Here is a 19,952-nt window from a genome sequence, read left to right on the forward strand (position 1 = left end):
AGGAACTTAGTATTTTAGTGTTCTTTGAGGATAACCAAAGGTAATACCACTGTGTCAGCATAAATTAACTATGCCATCTCTGTGATACTAGATGTAATGTGAATTGCATATGGTGGTTATGGGAAAAGAAATAGAACAGTTGCAAAAGAGTTTGTTCTCAGTACCTCATTGTGCTTTAGGTTCTTGCCAGATTGATTGGGATTTACTGAGGAACTGATTATCATTTTCAGAATATTTGAAGTAGATCTAAGTTACTTTGAGAACTGATTTAGTTGTCTGAAGTCCATTAGCTGGCATCAGATCCAGCTGTGAAGATGGGACACATTTTTCTGTACATCTCTTGCTAGGATAACTGAAAAAAAAAAAAAGAACAAGTATTTTGCTTTATTTTATTTTACTTGATATTTGAAACATACCTTCAAATTTGATACTTGAGTTAGAAAATGAAATTTTGTCACAGTTTTAATCAGCTCTTGTAGATATGAATATTGGTAGGTGCTTTTATAAAGTATTGGCAAAAAAGTAAGTTGGCTTAAGTTTCTGTGAGAGCAAAAAGCCATTACCAGGTGAAAAAAAATCAATAAATGACAATATTTACAGATAAATAATCCATCTGAAAGCTAGTAATATTTTTTCATGGAAAATAAAAATCAGAGGCAACATCAAGTAGCTTTTCAAAGAAGATATACAGTGCACTGATATTTAATAATTTTAAAACTGGAAATAATTTCTTTTTTTAACTTCTGTTTTAATGCAAGTGGTCACAGAAGCAGATGTTGGGTTTCCTCTTTGTCAGCATATGCAAAACCACGTTTTGGGAATGCATTGAGGATTCCCTAGCAATTTTAGCCTGTTCTGTCAGGTACCATGTTCCTAATTTGGGCGTCTTAGAGAATTTCCAATTTGGTCAGGTCCTGAAAATTATGCATCTTGCATAAGTTGATGAAAAGTGGTCTCCACATTTTCAACTGATACTAGGCCCTTAGGGTTCTTCACATCTTCTCAGTTTATTGTTCCATAAGTGTTTGAATTTTACTTACCCTCTCACTTCCCAAGTTGTTATCAACATTTAGGACAAGTAGTGACAGTGGAAAAAAGAGTTGCTACATAAAGTCTTAAACCTTTTAAATAATCCTACTGCTGTGTCCCTATTCATTCACTAGGAAGTACTGTCTTGATGCTGTAGCATGAAAACTGCACAGTCCACATGACGCAGAAGGCTGCAAGTTGTACAAAGGTTGTGCACTGAACACAGTTCTCCAGAAGCCTAAGAGAGGCTAGGATAGCAAAACAGTAGAATATATGATGCTGGGTTGCTTGATGTTGAGGACATTGAACAACAGCACTGCCTTCCATGGAAATTAAGAAAACTAAAAAAGTAAGAATAAGAAAATTTTAAAAAATTAAAATATTAAATATGCCTAAAGACTTAAATGTGCTGCTTAATCCATAAATGATGAAATATTTTTGGAAAAAAAGATAATTTTCAAGTGACTACAAAAAGGAAAACAAACGTATGTTTTAGACGTATTAGCACGAGCATTTGAGTATTTGTAGCTCTTAAGCAAAGCAGAACAATAGCATGTAGTTTCACTTCTGCCAACTATTCCCACTGTATACAGAATTCTTTATACAAAACAAAATTCTACTGAAATATATTGAATGCTTTCAAAAAAAATCCAAAGTATTTCTGTGTATACCTTTTAAAATTCATGACCTAAAGAAATACTCATGTCTGATCTTGCCAGCTACTTATACAATAAACTATCACTTCATAATTGGTCTGCTTGGAATGCTTCTTAATTTATTTGGATGACGTGAAGTAAACAAGGAAAGAATTTAAATCATCTGCAAACAACATGTATGTTACAATTAACTGTAGAATTGATAGTAACCTTCATGGTCTATATATCTGTGAAGCAGAACTGCAATGACATTTTAGAATTATAAATGTATATATATTTTTATTGTACAGAATATCTTATGGTGAATGAATTGCACAAAAATAAATGGAGATAAATACACTAACTACTGCTTGCTAATCATGGCAAATCCATGAGCCATAAATATTGACCATGTGAACTAATTAACAAGTAAGTATATTAACCAGAAGGGAAACTGGTTACACACCTGTGATCTGCAATAAATATATTGCTTTTGAACACTAGAAAAGCAGAGATATTTAGGCTTTCTTTTATGTACCAAAGAAACAGAGAATGAAATTGGGTTTTAATGTGGTTTCTGAAGAATAACTTGACATCATGTTTTGAAATCCAGTAACAGAACAGACTAGCACTCAGGAATGTAAAGGAATGCAAGGCAAAATAAAACAAAAGAACTGTGTGCAATGTATTTTGTCAATACTGAAAATGAATTTGAATTTCATACCATTTTAAAAATTCTGCAGGTTCTTTTGGGACAAGTTAGATATTAAAGTAGGGGAATTTTTTAATTATTATTTTATTTTTAATAATATTCAGTCAGGTGGTTCTGACAGTGATGATGACACCATAAACCTGCTTAAGGGCAGGTTAAAGTTTTATATTCTGCAGAAGAATCAGGGATCTGAATTATATCCTTGACATTTTGTTGAGAGTAATAAATAAGAAGTAGCATTTCCTTTTCACATAAACTAGCAATGTTCATCTTAAAATCCAAGCTAGCAACCAAGAACTTGCTAAAAGAGTGAGTGTAGGAAAAGGATAAAGAGATGTTTAAAGGCAATCACACAAAATTAAAGCAGAACACTGTATGTGAAGAGTAGACTAATAATCACCCTTTGAGTTTTAGTGGAACAAATCTAAACCACAGCCATTAAGAAATATGTTCTAATTAAAACTTCTCTTGACTGGGAATTTTTTTTTTTTTTTTTGCACCTGTACATACCTTCAAAGCAGTCACATAGACAAGATGAGTGCTTGATGTATTTTACACATAAATGGATTATCCAATTCAAAATTCATGTAGGTGGGAGAGAGGAATTCAGAGGGAATAAGAAATATAAATTTAGTTCTGTTAGCAGCAAGCACTTTCCTGTTTCAATGTTTAAGGTGAATGTGACCAGCATATTAACATTCCTTTAGTTTCAAATGCAAGCAACTTTTTTTTTTTTTTAATAAAATTATTTGTCATGATAGAAATGCTTGGACTGGCTCTCAAAATCTCAGAAACCTGTGATCATGATAAATTTTCCATTTTCCAGTAAAACCAAAGAACAAAGTCACAGCTTTGCTTTGCTTATCTGATTAATTCTATGTTCAGCAGACTTGGCAAATGCTATGCTAATCTTTCTCTTTTGCTGAGGAAAGCCCCCCTAACTGTTGTAGATCTCACACTGGAATGTTCTTCCTTGCCACATTATACATTTTTTGGGACATGTGATCCACCAATTTCAGGGTTTGACAGGCCATAGTCTTCTCATTAAATGTAAGTTAACATAAAACACATTTTTGCTTTTTGCATTAAAGCATGATTATTCAATGCAAAACTGTATTAAGTCCATATTAACAAGCTGAAGTCTACAAAGAATTACATTTAAATTGCAATCTCCTTAATAAGGAACTAGGTTTTTTTTTTTCTTAATCCTTTAAGCTCTTTGTTAGAGCCAGCATCAGTGTTTATTTCTAATCACTCCTGAGAAGTTATTTGTGTTTAATAACCTGCTTATATAAAATGCAGTTACTGCCAGGCTCTGAGAGTTGTACTTAGCTTCTCTTTAATTGGTTTCCTTAGTGTGTCTGTCACTTAGTCTCAGCCAGCCTCCTCTGTCACTCCCAAAGATTTCTGAATTATTTACTTAATTCTACCAAGTTTGATAGAGATGGATGCCTGAAACAGTTAAGTGTGTACTAGCTTCATGCAAAGCTGAAGCTGAGGTGGGGGGGAGAGGTCCATACTAGTTTGCTAACTGTAGGAAAAGCTGGCAATTTATTTTCTAGTTGTATAAAGAAACCTATGATTTACTTTACATTAATAGCCTTGATCTTAAGGCCTGTCTTATTAAAAATATACGTGTCTGAATCAGAGGCTGATCTGAAAAAAAAAGTAATTTTTGAAGTATTCAAAACCCAAACCTGTAATGTGTACATTGACCTCATTTGCTAGTTTGTTACAGAATTTTCAGAAGAACTTCCCAGCAGAAAATATCCATAGTACTATACTTTTGTTCATATACAAATGCAAATAAGAAAAAGACTTAAAAACCAAAATCTTTTCTTCAGTCAGATACAAAATACAGTGTGTCCTTTAACACTGTGGACTGCATTCTTATTTTCTCTGGTATATACGTTTCAGATACCAGTACGCAAAAATGCATAGTCATTTATGTGTTAATGTAACTCTGATCAGTGTTAATTTATTTTGCAGTTCTAATCATGTGGCCAAACTGTTCTATTGTAATTCTGGTGCTGAGGAAAGATGGAGTCAAAGCACTGTTAGCTATTCCTGGAGGCACTCTGTCTGGAAGGAAGGAGATGAATAGGATGCCTTCCCATACGTGCTGTGGAACTATAAACTGAGCAACAGCTGAAGCATCTGTTATCCCCAATGCTAGCCGTGGACAGCTGGCCAGGGCCTGTGGGCCACCTGTATCTGACCCATTTATCTTTGGTGTGATTAGTGAAATTAATGGTGCTATAGCAGCTTTCAAAACGCTTGGGAGCCTAAGCACCAAGAACTTAACCTAGATTTGCAGGGGAGCAAATACTACATGCCTGTTCTTTCTTCCTCTTTGCTTCTCTACCTAAGACAGGGCAGAAACTGTTCAATAGTTCTGTCAAAGATAAAATACATAAAGGTTAGCATAGTAACAACATTTTCCTCCTTCCATGTTCTCTGTGTGACTGTCTTTCAGTAACTATAAGCACTTCTTCAGAGGCAAAAATAATTTTTACGTATGTTACAGATTTCTACGTTTTTTTCCTCCAGCTGGTAGTTCTGGTTTTGATGGATTTCTGTTAAAATGTGGACTGGAATTGCAATTAGTCTTGCATGGTAAGCTCTATTAATTTAAATTAGTACTAAAGGAGGGTGATGGTGGTTGTTTTTTAACATGCAGGAACTACACAAGTTATTGTTTTAAACATTTGAACTGAAATTAAAGAAAATACATTTTTTCGCATCTCTTCCCTCCAAATAATTGAAATGACATAGTCAGCATGTCAGCCTCACAGAGATGCCTCTCACTTGCACAGATTTTCCTGTAATTTAGACAAGGTACCATTGCTTTTTGACATGTTGAGGACAAACTTCAGATGTCTGAGAACATTTTTGCAGTAAGACACCCATTGCATTGTAGATTTTTTATTAGCTCAATGTACATTGCTCAATAAAGTACAACAGCAATGAGAAATCACTGCACTCAAAGGCATGAAATCCAAAGCCAATTACAGAATATCCCTCTGATACTGTTTTCTTATGAGGAGTAGAAAGGAGGGCCCAGGGAACTACCAACCAGTCAGCCTCATCTCTGTGCCCAGTAAGATCATAGATCAAATCCTCCTGAAAGCTATGCCAAGGCATATTTGATTACAGTGAGGTCATTAGAGACAGCCAGCATGGCTTCACAAAGGGCAAATCGTGCTTGACTAATCTGGTGGCCTTCTATGATGGAGTGACTGCATTGGTGGATAAGGGAAGAGCAACTGATGTCATCTGTATTGACTTCTATAAGGCCTTTGACATGGTCTCCCACAACATCCTTGTCGCTAAATTGGAGAGATATGGGTTTGCTAGATGGACTATTAGGTGGATAAGGAATTGGCTGGATGGCTATATCCACAGACTTGCAGTCAATGGCTCAATGGAGATCAGTAACAAGTGGTGTTCCTCAGGGGTCTGTATTGGGTACAATGCTATTCAATATCTTTATTAATGGCATAGACAGTGGGATCAAGTGCAACCTCAGCAAGTTTGCAGATGACACCAAGCTGAGCGGTGCAGATGATTCACCTGAAGGAAGGGATGCCATCCAGAGGGACCTTGACAGGCATGAGGAGTGGGCCCGTGTGAACCTCATTAAATTCAACAAGGCCAAGTGCAAGGTCCTGCAGTTAGGCCGGGGCAATCCCCAGTATCAGTACAGGCTGGGGGATGAATGGATTGAGAGCAGCCCTGCAGAGAAGGACTTGGGGGTACTGGTGGATGAAAAACTGAATATGACCCAGGAATGTGCGCTTGCAACCCAGAAAGCCAACTGTATCCTGGACTGCATCAAAAGAAGCATGGCTAGCAGGTTGAGGGAGATGATTCTCTTCCTCTAGTCCGCTCTGGTGAGACCCCATCTGGAGTACTGTGTCCAGCTCTGGGGTTCCCAGCACAAGAAAGGCATGGACCTGTTGGAGCAGCTCCAGAGGAGGGCCACAAAAATGATCAGAGGGATGGAACCCCTCCGCTATGAGGACAGGCTAAGAGAGTTAGTGTTGTTCAGCATGGAGAAGAGAAGGCTTTGGGGAGACCTTATAGCAGCCTTCCAATACTTAAGGGCGGCCTACAGGAAAGATGGGGAGGGACTTTTTACCAGGGCTTGTAGTGATAGGGCAAGGAGTAATGATTTTAAACTGGAAGAGGGGACATTTAGATTAGATATAAGGAAGAAATTTTTTATGATAAAGGTGGTGAGACACGGGAAGAGGTTACCCAGAGAAGCTGTGGATGTCCTCTCCCTGGAAGTGTTCAAGGCCAGGCTGGATGGGGCTTTGAGTAACCTGATCTAGTGAAAGATGTCCCTGCCCATGGGAGGGGGGTTGGAACTAGATGATCTTTAAGGTCCCTTCCAACCCAAACCACCCTATGATTCTATGATTTTAGATCATGTAAGTGTGTAGAGGCTATGGCTAAAGAACGATAAAAAGGAAAGTTTACTACAGTCCTTGAAACAGGACAAATAGCAAAAAACAAACCTGACCCAGTTTAAAAAGGTATTCAAGCTGTAGGTATGTTGGAAGATATGGCAGCAGTGCTGTATCACTTGGTATACTTTAAAGCTTCCTCCAGTTATGTTATTATAAAAACCTTTTCCTACGATCTCCACTAAATGGGTAACCTGGACAGTACTCTACTAGAGCGCGTGAGGTACATCTTTTATTAATATGCTCTATCAGCTAAAAGTGATCATGTATATGAAGTGCATGTGCTGTAAAAACAAGCAAAACAAGGAACTCACTGCTGAGTCAATAATGTCACAGCAAACAGGAGCTATTGACTCAACAGGGTTATTACACTGCCAAAAATTGATAGCTTAACTACAGTGCAAAAATATGAAACAGATGCTACTGAATAAAAAGCTGTAAAATTTAATTACTCAAATGCAGACACGGAAGAAAAGTGTAGTCTGTTATGAGATGTAGATTAGTTTTAAATATTTTGACATTTAAAACCAGTTTTCAGTAGAATCAACTAATATTTAGAAAGAATACATTTTATCATACTTTTTGTCATGCTATCGAGCATAGCAATAGGTTGTCAGATAATAATAAAGCTGTGTCTTTTTTATTTTTCACTGTGTTCAAGTCCGATATTCTGTTTTTATGATAGCCATTTAAGGTTTTCCCGGAAATTAGGAAAAAGAATTGATTTCTAAATCATTCTTTTGAATCGGTTAACTCAGTGTCTAAGTAAATCATACCTGTAGAGTTGACTTCATTAAATGTCACAGAAAAAGTCATAATTTAAAAATGTAACATAAATGTGTATTTCCTGTAAATGACTGGACAGGGAATTAAATGTCTGTGAGCTCCATTATGGTCAGACATTACTCAACATTTTAAATACCTAATTTCTGAGGTCCAAATTTTTTTTTCTTTTTTTTTTTGGAGGGGTAAAGATGTTGGAGGAGTCTAAAAATTGAGTAAAATGATATAGAAGATCTCTGAAGATGTAAACCAGATAATTTCAAATAAGTTTGCCTCAAATTGATAAGTGTACAGTCTTGAGATTATTTTCACACTTTTATTTTAAGAAGCAGAAAATGGTTTAACCAAATTTATAATTATGAACAACACAAATAAGTATTTTGTTCAGATTTCAAGCTGATACATCATACTGTAATCTGACGTAACACTGGAATACTGTCAAAGTAATATTTTCCAAATACAAAGTAATATTTTTAAATTTAAATATGCAGTCTTTTGCTATAGAAAACACAGAATAGTGAGGCTATGTTGTGACATATTCGTAAGATAATTTCTTTGCGTACATGAAATTGGGGTTTAGCTTAACATTTCCAAATCATGAAGGAGCTTTGATGATGATGTACATTTCATTACAACTAAAATACACTGGTTAATTTATTAGAGGAGTATAAGCATTTACAATACAGTAGAAACTACATACACACACACACACAAACACAAAAGAACTGATTTCAAACTTTCCTATAAAAACTGCCATGGTTTTCCTCTGGATTTAAAAGCAAACTGTGGCACATTCCAGTATTATGGTGTGGTATATGTTAGTGACGCCTGATTTCTTAGACACTATCACAGAACTGGTTATGTAGTCTTTAACTATATGATTAGAAATCAAAGTGATGACTGCTTGGAAACTATATCATGCTCAAGTCTACTTTCTCTTGTATGGGAACAGCTGCAATGAAATTAATGCATTTAGAGTGATAAGGCAAGAGGCACATAACATAATAACAAAATTTATATAGCATCTTATCAAAAAAACACATTATGTAAACCCAGGATATCAGATAAAACTTAATGCTTCAAACTTCAGTTTTTTAATACCCCTGTATATAATTTGGGATAGGAATCAAAGAAATTTAAGACATCATTTGTGAGATAAGGGCTTTGGGTAAGGAAAACTTTAACTCCTTCAGAACATGTTTTGGATCATAAATAAAAATCACACATACAATAAAACATTGAGCCGCTGAGTGACTTAATAGTTTTACTCACTGGAAAAAACACTGTGGGGAAATCTATTAATCAGGTAGCAAAAAGACCATCTCTTTATACCAGCTGCTTTACTGATGGAACTTCATTGTTTTCAAAACTAGTTATCTTTTAATAGTTTATTATGATATCAATATTATAGGGAAACTAATGATAATAATTTTTCCTTTTCTGATACATATAGCTAGCTGTTTCCTACTTACATGATCAGAGAATTGAAGAAAAACCTAACTCTCTTCTTCACTGTTGTGAAGAATTCACAGAGCTGAATTGGCATGAAAGAATAACAACAACAAAGTTGAGGCAGCACTGCAGAGTGTGGCCGTGCTGTAATAGAGAGTGGACGGTTGAAGAGAACTTCTTCAGAGGAATCTGTCATCCAGTGATATGTTGCTTAATATTACACCAAAGAGGAAAAGAAATAAGGAAGACATGTCCTTTTTTTTACTGAAAGTTTACTCCCAGAAAAGGAGTGTGGGGGAAAAAACCCGAACAATTTTAAGGAGAGAAATTTTGATTGGTATTGACATTGCCCATGCTGTTAAAAGCAACCGTTGCAGACACCTACAGCTTTTACAAGCCTGTTTACCAGTGCAGTTGGGTGTCACTCTACACTGATTATGTGCTCCTCTGGAAACAGGGAGGGGATCAAATCACAGAATGCTTTGCATGACTTGAAAGTGCAACAAACCCTAGAAATATTTAGTTTTGTGAATATACTGAATATATACACAGCTAAGGACTGTGTCAGTGTTTATGCATGTTCTGTGTTGGAATTCAGATGGTAGATGACAGCTGGCAAACCTCAACATGTGATTGATTGAAATATGGTTGATAATAAACTATGGATGTTTTACTGATTCTAGGTACATTGCAAAATTATATTAAGTTAAATTTAGAAAAGAAAATACATCTCATCAGGCATATAAAAAAGCCTGGATATCAGGTTCCTAGGACAACAGAAAATGCTACATCCTACTCTGTATTTCACTTCACAGGAAGAGTGATCTACATCCTTGAAGTTATCCTCTAGAAAAGATCTAATCACTTTAGTTATAATTCACAGAAGAGAAAGATGGCACATAGTCACTGTGCCAGACAGCTGCATATCAGTTGTCATAATAATCCCTTCTTTTCTCAAGTTGCTCACTAGGGCTAATGTACCTCTTTATTTCTAGCAATTTTGCTTTTATCTTTATCTTCTCTTTATGCACGTGCTTTTAGCATCTGGTCAATCACTAAAGTTCAATAAACAAATCTTAAAAATATTTAGATATGAAGCATAACAAACAGTGCATACAATATACTCCATCATTTTTCATGTTCCTTGCTACTGCACCTGAAAGACATGACATGATTTTCACATAAATGTGAGGGGACAGCACATTTCACTTTTAGCAATGATGAGCATGGTAGATACTTCTAGACCTAGGAGAAAGAAAAAACTCCTAACCACCTGACAATTGGATTAAGAACTAATCTATTCCTGGTCATTCAATAAGTCATTTTACACGTATGGGGAGAGCATATAGTCAGAGCAGTAGCACTTGATACTCATTCTGCACAGATGCAAATGATAAAAGTAGTTGAAAGCAGGGGAAAAAAGCAATACTTTAACCTGCAGTTCCCAAACTTTTCTCTGAATCCCAATTCCATTTGCCCTTTCCAAATGCAAAAGCCAAAGTTTTGGAATTACTGCTTTGATCATTGAAAAGGAACAGTGCCTGAAGAAATTATTCTGTTATTGGATCTCTCATAGCAAAGGTAGTAAAGAAGAGATTCATCTCAAGATAGAAAAGATTAGACAGGCATCTTTTTATTGCTTTTCTTGGTAGAGGAGAGAATGGACACATATTACAAGGTTTAATAATATCCAGCCTCTCCCTGACTGCAGGGGAAAAAAAGCACCAGCTAAGCAAACAAAAACTAGAAGCCACTTGTACTGTTCATTTAGCAGAACTCACATTCATTATTTTCCTTCTCATGTCCAACCTAAATAATTGTCGTCAGTTGAAGAACAATGCTACCACTTCTTGACTGGTACTGCTACGTATAGGACTGACTAGGTTCTGAAAGCCAAACTGTGACCTCTCACTGTCAAGCTCATGGCCAGTCTCAGAGATGCCAAGGTATTTATGGAGCTATATGCTATGACCTAATGTCCTAGGTCATTGCAGAAGATAATTTCCATTAGGTAATATCATGGTATCTTTGTAGGCATCTCTGAGGGATGCACACTTGTGTTGACAGAGCACTATTTCTTCTCTACAAGTCCTGCAAGCTTATTTGGAAATCAGTGGCCGAATCATTTCAGTTCTGTTTTGTACTCAGAATCCTCAATGACAAACATAGAAAAGAAGCAAAATTCTTTTGTCAATAAACAAACTATTTCTTTGCCACAAAAAAGTGGAAAAAATATTGCAAAATAGGACTAAAATAGCACTAAAGCTGATCTGCATGAATTGATTACTTAATTTATGAAAATATTCTGCACATTCTTTTACACATGTAGTTTAAAGTGCCATACAATTGTTGGTGATCCTTAATGTCATGAAATATTTTACTGGATTCAGAACAGAAGTAAAAGCAAGCTTATGTGTCTGACATTCATCTCTGATTTCAATATATTTGAAAGATGATCTATTCCTTATGCTCAGGCTAAACAGCATTGGTTTGTGATAATTTGGATAAGATCACAGCCTTGCTATAAGCACATCATATGTGGAAGAGGGAATTGCTGATGAAAATAAAATTGTCTTTGTATGCATATTCAACCATTTTATATATATGCTGAATTTTATAATCCTGTGCCATTCAAGCCATGCAGTTCTACTCTTACTTCACTATGCCTTTTCTCACATGAGCAACATATAATTTTTAGCTAGAAAGGAATGGATGTCAGTTACTATCCCTAGCATAGGAACCACTGATGACAATGCAACTGATTTAAAATAGGTTTAATTTCTCTGATATTCCCAAGTCCTTTTAAACATTTTTCTGATTTCATTTTTCTGGTGGGGGTTTTGTGGAAGTCATACAAAAAGAGAAAAGTGACTGCTCTTACTAAGGAATTATACTAAGTATGTTCAGAGTATAAAATAAATCATCTGACAGACTCCTTCCTCTTTGTTCTAGTAATGTTTTGCCACATGAAATAATAAATCAGTTTGGGTGCTTAATTTTTTATTTTGATTTTTTTTCACAGTTGACAGCTTTTCTTAACATTTTTATTTAACTTTAGTGACATAGAAAATAATGCAACTGCTTTGAGCCAGACTATGTGACAAAGCTTACTGTGTGGGAAACAGATCTTGCACAGTACATGTCTCATCCTGTCAAGCCAAATAGGCAGTCTGCTTATTAATGGGATTCATTTGTACATGAAAGTTTTACCACAGGCTTTTTGTTATCAAGAATTGCTACTTAAAAGAAGTGTGGCTTAAATAATGGAATATACAAGTTAGAATTTGTGCAAATGTGAAGTACATACTGTTACTCTGTAAAGACATTTGACATTTGTATCTTGGTTTTATTCTGAGCAGCTAAAGGCAGGATTAGCCTTTGATCCGTTATGAATGTAACAACCTGGAATGCAATCATTTTTTAAATCTTGTTTCCACGTGTCCTTCAAACGCTCTGTGGGCTATCTAGGTCAGAACCAATATAATACCAAGTACAAGTCAAGTTGCATCATTCTGTGATCATTCTGTGGTATTACTGCCAAGACAGAACTTGTCAAAATCTTTTCACTTGGTAATATAAAGAATTGCTGTGCACAGCTGGGATTCAGATGTTAAATACAGGAATCAGTTAAATACAGCCAGTCTTAAAATAGCAAACAGCATTATGGTATATTGTTTCCACTGTGACACATCACTAGTTATGAAGCTTTGCCAGTGCTTAGTGTTCATAACTTGATTTTATACTACTGTAGTAACAGCTGATTATCTATGCAGTTGTATTACATGAAGTACAGTTTGCTTAATCACACAGTCCTACCACTCCTCTTTATGTTAGATCTGCTCTGAGCAGGTGGGATTTTCTCCCTACAGATGATGTTTTTTTCTCATCTGACAATGTGGCCTGAATTATTCTGATACTAATGGTCACTGTTCAAGAAACACCAAGACTTTTTCATATGTTTATTCCCCCCCTGAAGTTCTGTGCAAGGATGATCTATTCAGATCCCTTTGGAATATCCTGTACAGTCAATTTCCCTGCTCCTATATCAGATAAAATTGTTGCATCCTCATCTTTCCTGTCATGTTTCTTTCATGTATATGCTTGTATAAATGGAATGCTAAATAAATACAGATAATTGCTGTCTCATCTACTGCAGAAAGCGGTCAAGGAGTGTGCTTAAAAGACACAAGTTCCTTCTATTTACAGAGAAGGTTATTCATGACTGACATTACTAACATTATTTTCCAAGAAACAATAAAACAAATTTAGAAAATAGTAGGTTCACAATTCTGTCATTTACTACATGAAATGAAAAATGTCACAGACCTCAGATATGACTGAAGTGGTTGAAAATACAGCAAGAATGTTTTAGAACTTCTAAACCTTCAATATTCTTGTGTATCTGCTGGGTACCTAGGTAATCATTGCCTTTTAACTGGGAATTATAAAGACATCTCAGCAAGCTTATGGTCAAAGTATTGAAATCCGCAATTAAAGCCAGATGCAAATTCTACTGTTTTTTGCTCTTTTGCGGTTGCATTTACCTCTCAGACAAAAACATGAACTTATTTCCAGGCATGTCCTACGTTTACCTTGGTTATTTTTAAGTTAACCCACTGTGTCCCTCAATTCTCTAACTTATACATACACACAAATATATTCTTTTAAGATAATGCATTTAAGAAGGAAAGGTTGGGTTTTTTTGTCTTTGTCCAAATATTTTTTGTCTACATAATTTATCTATTTCTTTATCTGCTGCCTCTGCACCAACAGAACTCCTGGGCAATAGGAAGTAGAATCTTCACTTGGCTGAAACACAACAAATTTCTCACCTTCTCCAGCTGTCTCAAGACTAGCATGGGAAAATAAAAAGGTACGAGTGGAAGATGTTGTATCATTGAGATGATAGAGTGACTTTTTCAGTCATGTTAATGTCAAGCAGTGGGCAAGCACTTTAAAAAGTCAAAATCAAAATCAGCACTTTAAAATCAAATTACTTTAATGCTAAACTTGGAATTAAAAGCTACAACACTGGAAAGAGGGTTTAGTGTGCAATGAATTACAGTCATTCTCTGAATGTGCAGCAGCAGCCAAAACCAGCCAGTAGAACTTTGGTCATCATCCAGAAAGGTACTGAAAACAAGACAGAAGGTTTTATTTGCCAGTATATGGTACCTTGGTACCTCCACATCTTGACTGCTGTCAGTAGTTCTGGTTTCCACACAGTACGAAGGATATAGTAGTATCAGAGCAACTGAAATGATGGGGATGTAGCAATTGCCTTTCAAGAAGGAACTAAAAAGGCTACAGATCTTTTTGGAGAGAATGAGCGGATGAGAGAACGTATGACTAAGGCTTACCAGATCATGGAGGAGTGGAGAAGTCGAATGCAGAATGTTTTTTTACCAAATAGGAGAACTAGATATATTTAATGAAACTAGGTTTAAAACAGATAAAGGGAATCTTTAATTACTGGTAATAATTTGGCATTTGTTGCCATGGGAGGTTGAGGAGGCAGGCAGGATTAACAAGTTCAGAAAGGGTTAAGCATGTACATAGACAACAGGTCTATAAAAAGATACTGAAGAGAACAGGCAGGTAGGTACCCTCTAATACCTCTAAACCAACACGTATGGGTGCTGGGTAGTATGAAGAGAATGAATTCTAGAAAGCAGAAAGGCTTTCATGCTCTTCCTTAATAGTAAGTACTACTCCACTGTCAGAGACAGAGCCACAGGTCTGACCAGCCGGGCATTTCTTACCTTCTCTAATTTTGAAGCCCATTTAGGTCTCTGTATTGCACCTTCAAGTTTGAAAACACAAAGACTTTGGGCAATGGTAGTGAATGACAATGTCAGAACTGGGAAAGCACCAGGCTGTCCCTTAACTGCACTTCAGTCCATAGATCTGACTAGTGACAGATTAAAGGAAACCTTCCCATCTATTTTAAGGGACAAAGTAAAGGTTATCAATCTCTAAGGCTATACTTTATACGAAAACAGAAAGAATAAGCCAGGAGAAGATAGTTGTCTTAGAGAAAACTCTGAATCACTTGGGTGAGGCAGATCAAATAAAAGCCTTGAAAATAAACTTCTATCCTACTATTGTTTATTTACAGTGGATTCTGTCCTGCAGCTCTTTGCCTTTTTGTCCAGCAAACCTGGCATCCAAGGTTAAAATGAACAGTACCCTGCTGGTCAAAAGATCATTCTCCTTTCTGCTACCTCTGATATTTGCCCATGTATTTATTCCCTTCCAGGTTTATCACAGGAGTCTGCCACCTACACTCAACCTCTCTCCTTGCCTTCTGTAACTTGCACTCTAAAAGCTTTTCCCCTGGGCAGGCTCAAGTTGCTCTATGATAGTGCTTAGCAAGACTCTATATTAATCCTTTATATAACACAGCTCTACCATTTAGTTCCATGATAGTGCTACTGCTTCCTACTTTAGAGGCAAAATCTTGTTCTTATAATCCAGTAAAATTTCCCCACTTAACTGCAAGCCTTTAAAGGCAACGTTACTCAAAACTTTATTTATGTCAGGGGATCTGCTGAGGCTAAGCACAAAGTCTCCAGTGAAAAAACTCTTACATAGGCCTAAGGGAACTGAAGTGGCTCTTTGTACAGAGGTGTATTTTTAAATGAGAATGATTCTATATACATTCATAGTCAGCTAGAGATGTTCTGCTCTGCACAGCCTTTGTCTTGATTTTTAGAGAAAGACTCCCCCTTTCAAGGGAGTAACATAATTACATTCTGCTAGCTTATAACTGTCCCCTGTTGAATATGACATTGTGGGAGGCTGAATATGAGCTTCTTCCCTTTTTGTTTAGGATGAATACATTTTTGTTTAGTAAAAAGCGATATGCAAGGACCTTTGAGCTATTGGTCAGCACAAATGGGCTGAAGTGAGGACCAAGAATTGGCCTTATGGGCAGGGAAATGTTCATTTACATGCCTGTACAAAAGTGCTTCTCATTTGTTTGTTTATAGTGTTGCTGGAAACCTGCTGAAACATTGTGAAAAAGCAATCTTGAGTTTACCTCCAAGAAACTGAACTGGTGGGTTCCAAGGACGTAAGTCACAGGTGCTCAGTAGCCAGACTGCACTTTCTTGTGGGGTGGGAATTGTAGTATATTGTGTCATTCTCTTGGGAAGTAGCTTTTGATCCGCACAAACCTGTGACTCAGTCCTGCATAGGCTGTTTATCTCAGATAGTTCCATCTGTGACCACCTGTATATAAAGCTATATGAAAAAGTGTAAAGAATGCTTTGGGGAAATAGTTTCATAATTTATTTATTACCCACTAATCTCAAAGCATATTGATTTAACAGGGGAGTTGGCACATTCTGTACAGTTCATTTTTTTGAACTATTTTTAGATTATATGGCATTTCCTAATTACATTTTAGAGTAAGAGCAATCCTTCCTTCCTCCCGCCTTTACATCTCAGCCACATTCAGAAACTCAGAGTAGACTAATGTAAAAGGTTGGTTTAAGTTTAATAAATACCAAATTCTAGCTTTTGAAAAGAAAAGTAAGTAAAATGAAAATCTTGAGGAATAATCAGGATAGTCTTAACCTTTATGTGAAAATCTCTAGTTCAGGTGACCTGAATCTGAAGAAATTCCATAAAAATCAGTGTAGCTGATTTGGATTGGTGCCACAATGAGAGAAATCAGAAGCTGACTTTCATATCTGTTAGGGCTTGACGCTATCTACATTAAATGTAGTGTAAGAGTCATAGCAGTCTGACCATTTGTATATCAACTGCAGCAGCTATGTGCATTGGAGAATGTCTTTCCTGTTGCTCATGTCCCCCCGTTGCTTTTTCCACTTGTGTTCTGTTATACTGGTGTGCCTTGTTCTTTCTACTTACTGGCCCTGAATCACTAGTACAACTGCAGTACTTCATAAATAGAAAAAGCATTTTAAGTTTCTATAAGAAATGCAGTTCATGATCCCAACAGATAATCTCTAAAAATCACTCCATGATAAGGATATTTCTTCCACATGTATGAACATGCCAGTGATCCTGCAACTCAGGTTCTGAGTTTGCCATTAAGAAGTGAATAGTTTCATAGAAAAAACAGCAAGGACTGCACCACTGCAAAGCCTTACTGAACTTTTGTGGGAAGATAAGCTTCTTAGAGAAGGAAATCATGCTTTTTCAGAATTTAGAGAATGTAGCTTTGATTGAAATATCATCAATATGAAGAGGTTGGTTTCAGGATCACAACATTTCTAACAGTTTTATAAGCATGATAAAGCATCAACTGCCACTGAAAGAAGTGATGTTCTTTTGTGGATCCAATTAGTCCATGCCAATCTGCATCATGTTAAGCATCCAAGTGCAGCAAACCTGTGTGGCAGGGCTAAAACTTATCTGAGGATTAGTTCTGCTATAGAGTGCATGGTGCTGCCACTCCCTCCAGCAGCAGTGCTGAATTATGCTGCCTTAAAGCATTCATAGAACCTTATGGGTGTACAGCTTGGGAAAAAGCCAGTACCTTTTCCACAATATTATGCCCCCATCCCTTTTGACAGATGAGACTGCAGATATTTTTAACGCCTTTTTACATTTTAATAGATTCACCATTTATTTTAAATGGAACTTGGATGCCTTCTTTTGCATTTTATTAACTCGTTGTAAAGGAACACTTTGCTGTTATGAGATGATATAATCTGTAGGAAATAATAATCATTTAGCAACTGTTCCTTGCACAAAACTAACAGCATGTTTTCTCTTAAGAAAAATAACCATGCAGGAGGTTGAGAATAATGTGTGACTTGTGATACAAGGCAGATAATGCTTATGCATCAAACTAAGCTGGATACCTGTAGAGAAGCCTGAAAGTAGAGGAGTCTGAAGGGAGGAAAGTATAAGCTTTGTGTAACAGATAATCTTCTCAAGTCGTTTATTGAGATCATAGATTTAAGGAGTAAAGGGACTAGTTTTTCCTCCCCCATGAAAAGGGATAGAATTCTAAACCCAAACTCTGAAGATCTCTTGAGAGCTAACTAAACAGTCCAGTAAAGGTACAGAGATATCCATTGGGATCCCAATGCTCCCGTACCAGCACGAAGGCCATCCACTCCTTCATTTCTCAGCTAACAAACAGAGTAGCTCTATCTAATGGAACGGTGCTGGAAGAAACTTCCCTCTAACTTAATGCCAACTGGAGTTCCTTTTAATAGGCAATTTTACTTTGTAAAGGGCTCATCCCCAAAATTAGCACTGCCTACGGGTGTATACATACTTTCCAGTTTGTCCCTTGTGTTCTTGATGGAATTGTCTGTCAGCCCAGCTCCCATCTTTCACTAAATGTCTGGGACTCCGTGTATTTTTCTCCCTGGATTTCCACAAGAAAGGAAGGAGGTCTGACATCCTTCTGTTCCCTTCTTTGCTGGTTAAAGCTATGCATTAAGATCCTTCGCTATTTAAACAACAAAGCTGCATTTTGTGGTGCTCTGTGACAATCGGTGTACTGTATATCCTTGCTAAATTACAGCAAATATTTGGAATTTCAAAGAACTGGGTAAGAGAGAAAGGGAATTGCTCTCTGGGGCCCTGATACCACAGGTAATGAATGGAAAAGGAAGGCAAGAAGCCTGTGACCTTGCGCTATGGAGATTACATGCTGTGGAATCAGAGGTTTGTATTGGCAGGGGCCTGCTGCAAGGAAGCCTGCAGCAGCTGTTGTTCTGAACACCAGTTTCACAGGTCGTGGGCTGCAGAGCAAAGGCAGGGGGAGACATTAGCAATGAAGAACGTTGATGAAATTCAGAGCAGATTAGAAATTAAAGATCATGACGTGCTATTTCCAGACTATTAAACATGGTTGTGAGGAACAATTGCAGGTGCTTGAAGTTTCCATGACTACAGAGTGTTAATTAAACACATGGTAAAAAGAAAATTTTGGAGTATCGAGACTGCAGCCTTGAAAGATCCAGATCATATTTTCAAAGACCAGCTGTGCTTTTCCGCTTCAGGAATTTATTTACTTTAATATGGTGGCTGCTGTTGACTTTTTTTTTAAAGGCAGCCAAATTGGTACAATTCAAACATGGAATATCTTGCAGTAACAATCTCCTTTGTGCAGTCTCACAAAACTGGAGTTATCTTAATTTTCCATAGAAGAGATTGTAATTTCCCACACCCTCTGAACTTCTATCAGGTGCACCTTAATACGTTTGGTTTTGATACTTTTCTTTACTTCTGCTCTTGTGAATAAACAGCCAGAGATTAATAGAAGGCAGCCACTTTGCAGAGTAGGCAAATTAAGTTATTTCAGATTGATCTCATTTATGATCAAGGTATGAAATACGAGTGCATCTTTATTTCAAAATAAAGTGGCAAAACAGTTCATTTGCCTCTCATTCCTGTTGCATCAAAAAACAAGTAGAAAACAAGTCTATATACAAGTCCAATTAGATTCACACAACTGTTACAAGATTTCCTTTTAATACTTTTTCCTTCCAACACAGTTTAAGCTGAACATCTCATAAGAACATTTAATTGAAAATTACTGTGATAGGTATGTATATTAATTAAAAATCAAATAATTCTTAAAATAGAGACTTTCTCTAAAGATGCTTATAGTTACAATTAATTTCATATACTACAGCTACACAGTAGTACCAATTAATGTGTTACTAGGTTGGTGGTTTTAAACCAATTATATTTGTAATTACCTTTGTATGCGATGTATAACCTAAACCAAACTATGCCAGTGTTTTCAGAAATACTTCCTATTGGAGTGCATAAGAAATAAGAAATATACAATGCTATGTTACTAACAGGGAATCCTCCAATTTACTTTATTTTTTTCATGTCTGTAAAATACGATAATCTAGCTGAATATATCTG

This window comes from Gymnogyps californianus, chromosome 2 (genome assembly GCF_018139145.2).
Source record: "Gymnogyps californianus isolate 813 chromosome 2, ASM1813914v2, whole genome shotgun sequence".
Taxonomy (NCBI): domain Eukaryota; kingdom Metazoa; phylum Chordata; class Aves; order Accipitriformes; family Cathartidae; genus Gymnogyps; species Gymnogyps californianus.